The sequence below is a fragment of the Lygodium microphyllum genome, chromosome 9, assembly GCF_053477565.2.
Source record: "Lygodium microphyllum isolate KBCC chromosome 9, Lygodium_microphyllum_v1.1.10, whole genome shotgun sequence".
Taxonomy (NCBI): domain Eukaryota; kingdom Viridiplantae; phylum Streptophyta; class Polypodiopsida; order Schizaeales; family Lygodiaceae; genus Lygodium; species Lygodium microphyllum.
In genome coordinates this window covers 42,563,519-42,571,595 of record NC_141143.1, presented here as the reverse complement: position 1 = coordinate 42,571,595, position 8,077 = coordinate 42,563,519, and positions in this window count along the sequence as shown.

Here is an 8,077-nt window from a genome sequence, read left to right as displayed (position 1 = left end):
TACGGATGACTTTTTGTGCCTGCGAATTCTAGAGGCAGTAACCCATCTCACCTGTATCTCCATAGCCAAGGAAAATGCATTTGACACTCTTAGGATCCAGCTTACTATGCTTTTCCTTGAGCACATGATAGTATGTCTCACATCCAAAGACACATAGATGTGTATAAGATGGAGGTTTCCGAGAACATACCTCTACAACTTGGAGATCCGAACCAGTAGATGTGATCTATTTATGATATGCACAATTGTATGGACTGTCTCAGCCCAAAAGCTCTATGGTAGGCGTCCATGGCTAAGAATATTATGTACACGCTCTTGGATGGTTCTATTCATCCGTTGAGCCAAATCATTTTTGGGTGGGGTAAAGGGAGCGGTCAACTGATGCTTAATAGCTCTCTCTTCACATAGCTACTCAAAGACACGTGACACACATTCTCTCTCATTATGAGTCCTAAGGCATTTTAGCCTATGTCCTGTCTCATTCTCAACCAATGCAAGCTATCTCTGAAACATAGCCAAGACACCTGACCTAAGCTTAATGAGATAAGCCCAAACTTTACGCAAAAAATTGTCAATAAATGTCACAAAATAATTTGTACCACCCATAGACTAATAGGGCATGGGCCCACAGACATCCGAATGTACCAATTCTAAGGACTTACTCATGCATCTTCTACTAGACTTTTTATACGCTTTCCTAGTTTGTCGGCCATAAAGACAATACTCACATGAATCAGAACATGCATAGTCAAAGGGTGATAAGTACTGCAAACCAGAAAGCATTTTCATTTCGTTCAAGGATATATGGTCCAAACGGGCATGCGAAAGAGATACATGGGGGATGGAGCCCACTGACAAAACATGGTCAACAGAGGACCCATCAACTACAAGAGGATAGAGGTTGTGAGCCTTGGCACCTCTAGCAAGCACAAGTTTTCCTCGTTATATTTTTTAGATGGAATTCCCAAAGAGATATGAAACCCAACGTCATGAAGCTACCCTACAGATATAAGAGTGCGTTTAAGTGTAGGTACATGATATACATCTTGTAATAGAAAAGTACTGCCAGTAGAGAACTGCAACCGTATATTCCCAATGTCAAAAATAGCAAGTGACCTGTGTCATCACCCAAGAAAATTGAACCAGAGATAGTGCAGTAGGACTGAAATCACTTAGGGCATGGTGTGACATGAAATGAAGCACCAGAATCCAAAACTGAGCACTGCGCATACATAGAATGAACCTCGATCAAAGGCGTAGCATCACAAGAACTAGCTGTAAGTATGTACTCCTCATTGGAGTCCTCAATGTGCATGACATTTATTTCCTCAATTTTTACATTCGATTGCGCAGGTACCATGTTCTGATTAGAGGACTTTTCCTATACTTTGTCTTTTCCCTTTTCTTTTCACCTCTCATTGTACAACTCTTGACACTAAGCGTATATGACCCTTCTTGCCGCAATGATGATATGTCACATTAGCATTTCTCCCACAAGACTTGTTATGCGACTTACCACACTTCTTAGAACAAGACTTCAATGAGTCTCTGCCACGGTCATTTCCAAGGTCATTCTTTCCATTACTATCTCTGTCTCTAATAGTCAAAGCATGCAAAAACGAGAGGCATCCAAGTTCTTACGATTGATCTCTTTCTGTAGAAGAGAACTGTCTACATCACACAAGCTCAAAATAGTAGAAGGAGCACATAAGGCAATGCGAAATACATCCTATGAATCACTCAAAGTCCCGAGCAAAAACAATGGAGTAATCTCATCATTGAAAGTAATGCCTTGTGAAGTCAAGCTCTTGAGAATAACATGGAATATTCTCCTTCATGCATAGGTCCATAAGTTGCTTCAGTCAATACATCTGACTTACTCGACTTTTCTTATCTTAGAGGTTCTTGATCTTATCCCAAAGTTGGACCACATTGTAATGTACCTCTTCACTGAGAGACAAAATGAGGGTGGACCTGCATAACTCATGAAGCTACATCCATTAGTCATCAATCATAGTTTCAGGCTGCTCTCCATGCAACCTTAGTGGTTTTATCTATGATTTCTACACCAATACCTGCCAAACTTGGCTTTTTCAATAGACATAACTCGTACGATCAAGCTTAATGATGTTGAAGATAGCACTTCAGTGGAAGAAGATGCCATACTGCAAGCTAAAACAATGTAGATAGTTCAAAATTGCTTGTTTTTTTTGTTGTAAATAGCCAAAATACCACCAAAACTAAGGCAAAATGGCCATGAACCGATAGCTAATGATGTTTCCCACCAAGTATCATTAAAAGTATATAAAATCAGGATGATTCAATATAAAAAGTATATGTTAGTCCATACATAAATGCTTGCTATAATAAATTGCAGCTACATACAATGAGAGCAAACTGTAGGCAACATGAATGCACTAAGTTAACCATTGATTGTCAAAGCATAGCCAACATCAAGTGGGCATAAATCAACAAAGTGATAGCCATACGGACATCGAGCAAGCACCTAAGCGTATAAAATGAATCAGTCGGTAAGCTAGCACATCCCTTGTGTAATATGGCGAAGTGTACACAACATTGGCAAGGCCTGACACAAATAGGTGTATGCTCAAGGAGTGCAAATCCCAAATCCGCCCAAGTATATCTGTGAGGACCATGATATATCAACCATGCAACATCCAAGTGAAGATCCCAATCTCAAGTGTCTGAATGCTCAAGTAGCATAAACCGCTTGCTCAATGTCTATCAAGCATCCAAAGACGCTCCCACTGGCACAAAATCTATAAGTGTCAAGCAATAATACTTGAACAAAGAATGTAAGAGTGCACCAGTGATGAAAAGTGTTCAAGATCAAGTATTAATGAGACATCCTGAGCATATATGCTCCATAGCATCCATAGACATCAAGTATATCCAAACTATAACTCTGGCAAGCCAAGAAATATCCAAAGTAAGCTCTAGGCAATCAAAAGCCCAAGTAAGTCACAATAGCAATCAACTCCAAGACATTGTAACTAGCATGTATAGAGATGGTATAAGCCAAGCATGTCCAGATTGGTCAGACATAAGTAAAGTACATGCCATAAGTACATCAAAGTTGGAGATCCAAATGTTATACAAAGTGAGCTCAAGCTCAACCAATGATATGAGAGCAAATCCAAGCTCTATGTCAATCCACTAGAGTCAATATATCAATGTATACATCCAAGACATAGCCCAAATCCAATAGGCATATCCAAACATAAGAAAATGAGATTCAACCTTGAATATTCTAGCAATAAATAAATGTCCAAAACTGAGCAAACAGTGGCTCAATCCAAGCTCAAAACCATTGGCAAACCATAGGTATACTTTCCCATATGTATAGGCATCAACTTGGCATAATTAGGTATCAAATGACCATGTAGCATCAGCATAAAATGTAATGACAGGGCGTTACCTTGTTTTAGGTTGTGTGTGGACTATATAAAATAGTCAATGACTGAGCAAATTCAGCCCCAAAGCCATCTCACATCATAGGCATACATTCCCCTAGCATTTGGGGAGCATTCAGGACCAACCGAGCAACCAATGACAATGCCAAAGTGGCCCAGACATAAAAAGCTAATGTAGCACTATTATGGGTTGCCTCTAAACTGTATATAATAGTCCCAAACCTGAAGTAAATCACATCAATGCTTAATTCCAAGGCTCGGGATCAAATACCAAGCATAAACAGTGTATAGTGTCCAAATAGTGGGGGGTCGACTAGGGTTTATCATATGGTACCACGTGAGTGTAAGGGAGGGGGATTATTTAACGAAAGAAAGGTACATTTTATAAGCTAGAGTCCCATAAATAGGGGGTAGATAAGGGGTATTTTCATATATTTCTTGCAGGCAACTGACGTCTCCTTATTACTACTAGTGAATCCCTCGTGGTCCAATTGAGGCTACCAATGACTGGGATGAGCTATCCAAGGGCTGCCATAAACTGGCACGAATTCACGTTGATTGCATGGGGTTGCTGCTTACATTTTTGTGCTGGTCAGGGTGGTAGGAAGCTCAAGTGGATGCCAAAGAAGGCACACAACAAGCCTAAGGTGCCCCACAAAGGCCTATGTCAAGATATGGAGCCAACAAGTTACAATGGTGTTGCCCCCTTCTTCTTCTCAAACCTGTAGACCTATAGCCAACATGTAACCCTGAAGAAGATGAATAAATATCTTTGTTGGATTTCCGTAATGATGCCCATGGAGGCCAAGAAGGTACTCAGGAAGTCAGGGAGTGATGGGAGCTTGACAGGGTCAGCTATGGCTACCAAGAAGGAGACCCAATGAGTGTAGGTAATCAATAGGAAGCTAAAGATACCACAAACCAAGCTCGAGTACTCATGAATCCATGCTTTGATACCAGTTGAAAGGTGAGAAGGACCGAATATTGTGTGGAAGAGCTATGTCGGGAGCATAAAGAGCAAGAAAGAGAGGGAGACACAAAATGGAAACTCCAACAATCACAATGTGTGACTGGGCCTTCCTTTATTCAAACTGTCACTATAAGAATAAAGAATAAAGTGACGTTGATGGGTGCTCGCCACCTACAATGTGCAGTGGTGAGTACTATTAGTGTAGTAATACACGGGTGGCTAGGTAGAGGCGCCTTTACCTCCAACAACGAAAATTGTTCACTTTATTGTTAGGATGATGTTTGATGTAGTATAAAGTTTGAGAGATTTACTATAATTGTGAGTTTTTGACATTAACTATTTTGCATGCAAAATAAATGAAGGTTGTTGGGATTCTCCTTTGTAAAGTTTTCCTTGATGTGGACAACCATTGGTGATTGAATCACCTTTCTCATCCTAAATCCATTCACAATTGTCTTTCGGGTAACTTCATATATTTCCTTAATAATAAAGTTCCTCATCTTTCCTCAAAGTTTTCTAGCTTAGGGTTATCAACCACAGCTAAGTTTCCATTCTCAAATATCTTCCTTTCATATGTTCGTTGAGCAAAGATCACATTCTCTTATGGATAAGCCTTAAGAGATATGATGCCAACAATTTGTCATCTAATTGTATCCATTGTGGCTATATTGAATCCTTAAGAGAAAATTTATTCTCCACATTAACCATTAAGAATGGTGCTATAACTTCCAATAGAACAACTGTTTCTATTCTCATCATCTATATTTTGCAAAATCATGTGAAGAATCTTATTAGAATTCGTTGTTTTTTCATTAGCTTGAATGGGATGTGGGGTAGACTTCTTATGCAAAGATGATACGATTTCTTGTCAACTCCTTTGTGAATTTTCTCAAAATATGTCTTCATTGGCCACTACCAATTTTGATAGTATATCCAAGCCTATCCATAATGTTAAACTACAAAAGACTTGCTACATTCCCTACAATGTTTTCCGAAAGACCAAGTTTTTCCTAGAGTGAACAAGCATATAGAAAGGCTAGGGACAAAACCCCATATTGTTGAAAAATAATGTCTTGGTAGCCCTAAGCATGTTCACACACTTAACTATTTAAATATGGTAACAATTTCCCATAAGAGTGGTATGTTGACCAAGGTTTGGCACTCATGTAAAGAAAAGAGCCAAGTACAATGGGTTGGAAGAAGCTCAAAGCTTTATGAAAAGCTTTAAAACTCTCACAAGGCAAAGCATTTGTGCAAAGATCTCTACGGTTGTCCTAAGTTGGTACACAAGTCAAGTAGCCCTCTTTGGTAGAGCCTCTCCTTGTTGACATAATGATAGTGTACCTAATGTGTTTAGTTCACATTGGATCTCAAGAAACTGTCAATGCGCTCTTAACAATATATATTATATTATTGACTCCAAATAATGATTCAATAACATATCTGCATTGATTATGTGACGAGTATTGTTTTAGTAGTCACCCAAAGTTTACCTTTCAACGGTCGCCATCCATACTCCAATCAAGATGATCCGACTAGTTAATACTAGGTCTACCCTACAGGGGAAGCGTCTTGCTGTTACCCACGAAGGACCAACGTAAAGGTTCCTAATTGACCTAACAATCACCTATCATCAACTAGCTCACATTCGGAGGTGTCCTTTGAGAGGTTTCTTGTTCCAAAGGAGCATTACCCTTGGTTCATGGAGTACAATGTTTTTTTCCAGTAATAGTAGCACAACTGTCGTACTTTCCCCTAACATAATTTACAATTCCGTTCTAAGACCAAACCCTAGGTAAGTGAGCAAATCGACCCTTCCTAGATTTTCTTCCTAGAGTTTTTTTTTGGGAAAATCTCTCGCTAATCGAGACCACCCTACCATAGGACTGGATTCCTCAGAAATCCATCCACCCTCTTCCCTCTATGGAAGTTCTTGGTTATCTAATTACCTACCACATTACGTGAAACATATAAAAATAGCTTTATTATTATTTAAAAATCTCTTTATGCATAGTTGTTCATTTGCGTAATTTACTCGTGGACATACAATCAAAATAAAAAATTTTCAATGATTACATTCCATAATGTGTGTTCTCCTCCCCCATACAGGAGAAAAATTACAATTTCACATAATACTGCCTCATCCGACGTATCAGCATGTCACCAAGATCAAATCCACCTATAGCTAGCGGTTTTAGGTGTCCAAGTAAAACTTTGCCATATAGGTAACCAAGTAGTTCCTAGGTGCGTAGAGGATTTACTAGCCAGAGCCCCTGTGGCACCCTAACCACCTCCTACTTTAATACAATCCCTGTTGGGAGACCTCTCACCATCAAAGCCAGTCCATGCTTCCGTGGTGGTAAAAACATCCCCTCTTGGTATAGGGATTTGGTACCTATCCTTTGGGGAGGTATAGAGCTCCTCATTTTTTATATTTTCCAATCCTTAATTCAATGAAGATCTAATCTAGAAAATCACAAACAAGATTGATGTCTTCAAGCAGTTATAACTTCAATCAATCATGTAACTTTCATATGATGATTAATCTAGTAGCAATCGATCCTTTGAAATTCTCACAGTGAACTCTTTCCCTTGGATTTTAACTAAGGGTATCTAGATTTTGGAGTCTCTAACTTTTGAGTCTAAGGTTTATTATTGTAACCAAGTTTCTTGGCCTTAAGTAAGTTTTCTTAACTTAAAGTTCTTTCTGGTCTTTAAAATCTTCTATCAGAGCTTCTAGATTAAAACTATATCCTTGGCTAGTTTCTTCAAGGTTACATTCTTAGTAAATTCGTCTTGAATTCACTTTTTTTTTTTGGGTTAACATTAAATTCCTCACGATTTCTCTTGAGTTCTGGGTTTTCATAGTTCCCCTAAAACTTTATAGTCTATAAGATTTTCTAATAATTTACTAAGTGAATGCTCTAAGATTGCAATACTTCTTAAGAAACTTATATTATTCCTATTGAATTTGAATAGATTTGTTTTTTTTGATAAACCTATGGTATCATGATTGGTAAAGGTTGTTGTCGGCGCTCATGACTCCGTTAGTGACTCCCGTGCTCGCAACTCTTACCATTGCTTCCATGTAAGCAAGGCCACTTGCGATTCCCGCTTTTGAATTCCTTCTCTTTGAGACCATGATGGAGATATGATTTGTAGAAGTAGAAGAACACGGAAAAAATAGCAGCTAGCAATGGTGTAAGAATCTCGATGATAATGATGGTTATTACAAGATTTGATAATGTAGGCCTTGTAAATGGTTCTTCTTGCTTCATGGAGAGTAATACTTATCTCTCTCACCTTGGCAAGAAAGGGTAAGAGGAAGAGTAGCTCTTTCTCTAGTATAGAGCAAAGCAAGAGAATAGGTATGGTCTCTCTCTCTCTCTAGTCGATGGAGTAGAGTTTTCTCCCTCTCGATCAGCGTCTCCTTCTCATCAATGATCGCCTTCTTTTTTTCTTCCCCTTGCTGGTTATCCTCATGCCCTCAATTTATAGTTTTGCAGGGGGTGTGCTGATCAAGGCAGGTTAAATTTTACTTTCTTGTAAAAAAAAAAATCTTTTTGGGGGGGGGGGGGGGGAGTTATTATTCTTCCTAGTTTGCAACTCAATAGTGAGAATGATGCTGACGTCCATGATGATGAGGATGCTGAAGTTTGTGATGATGGGGATA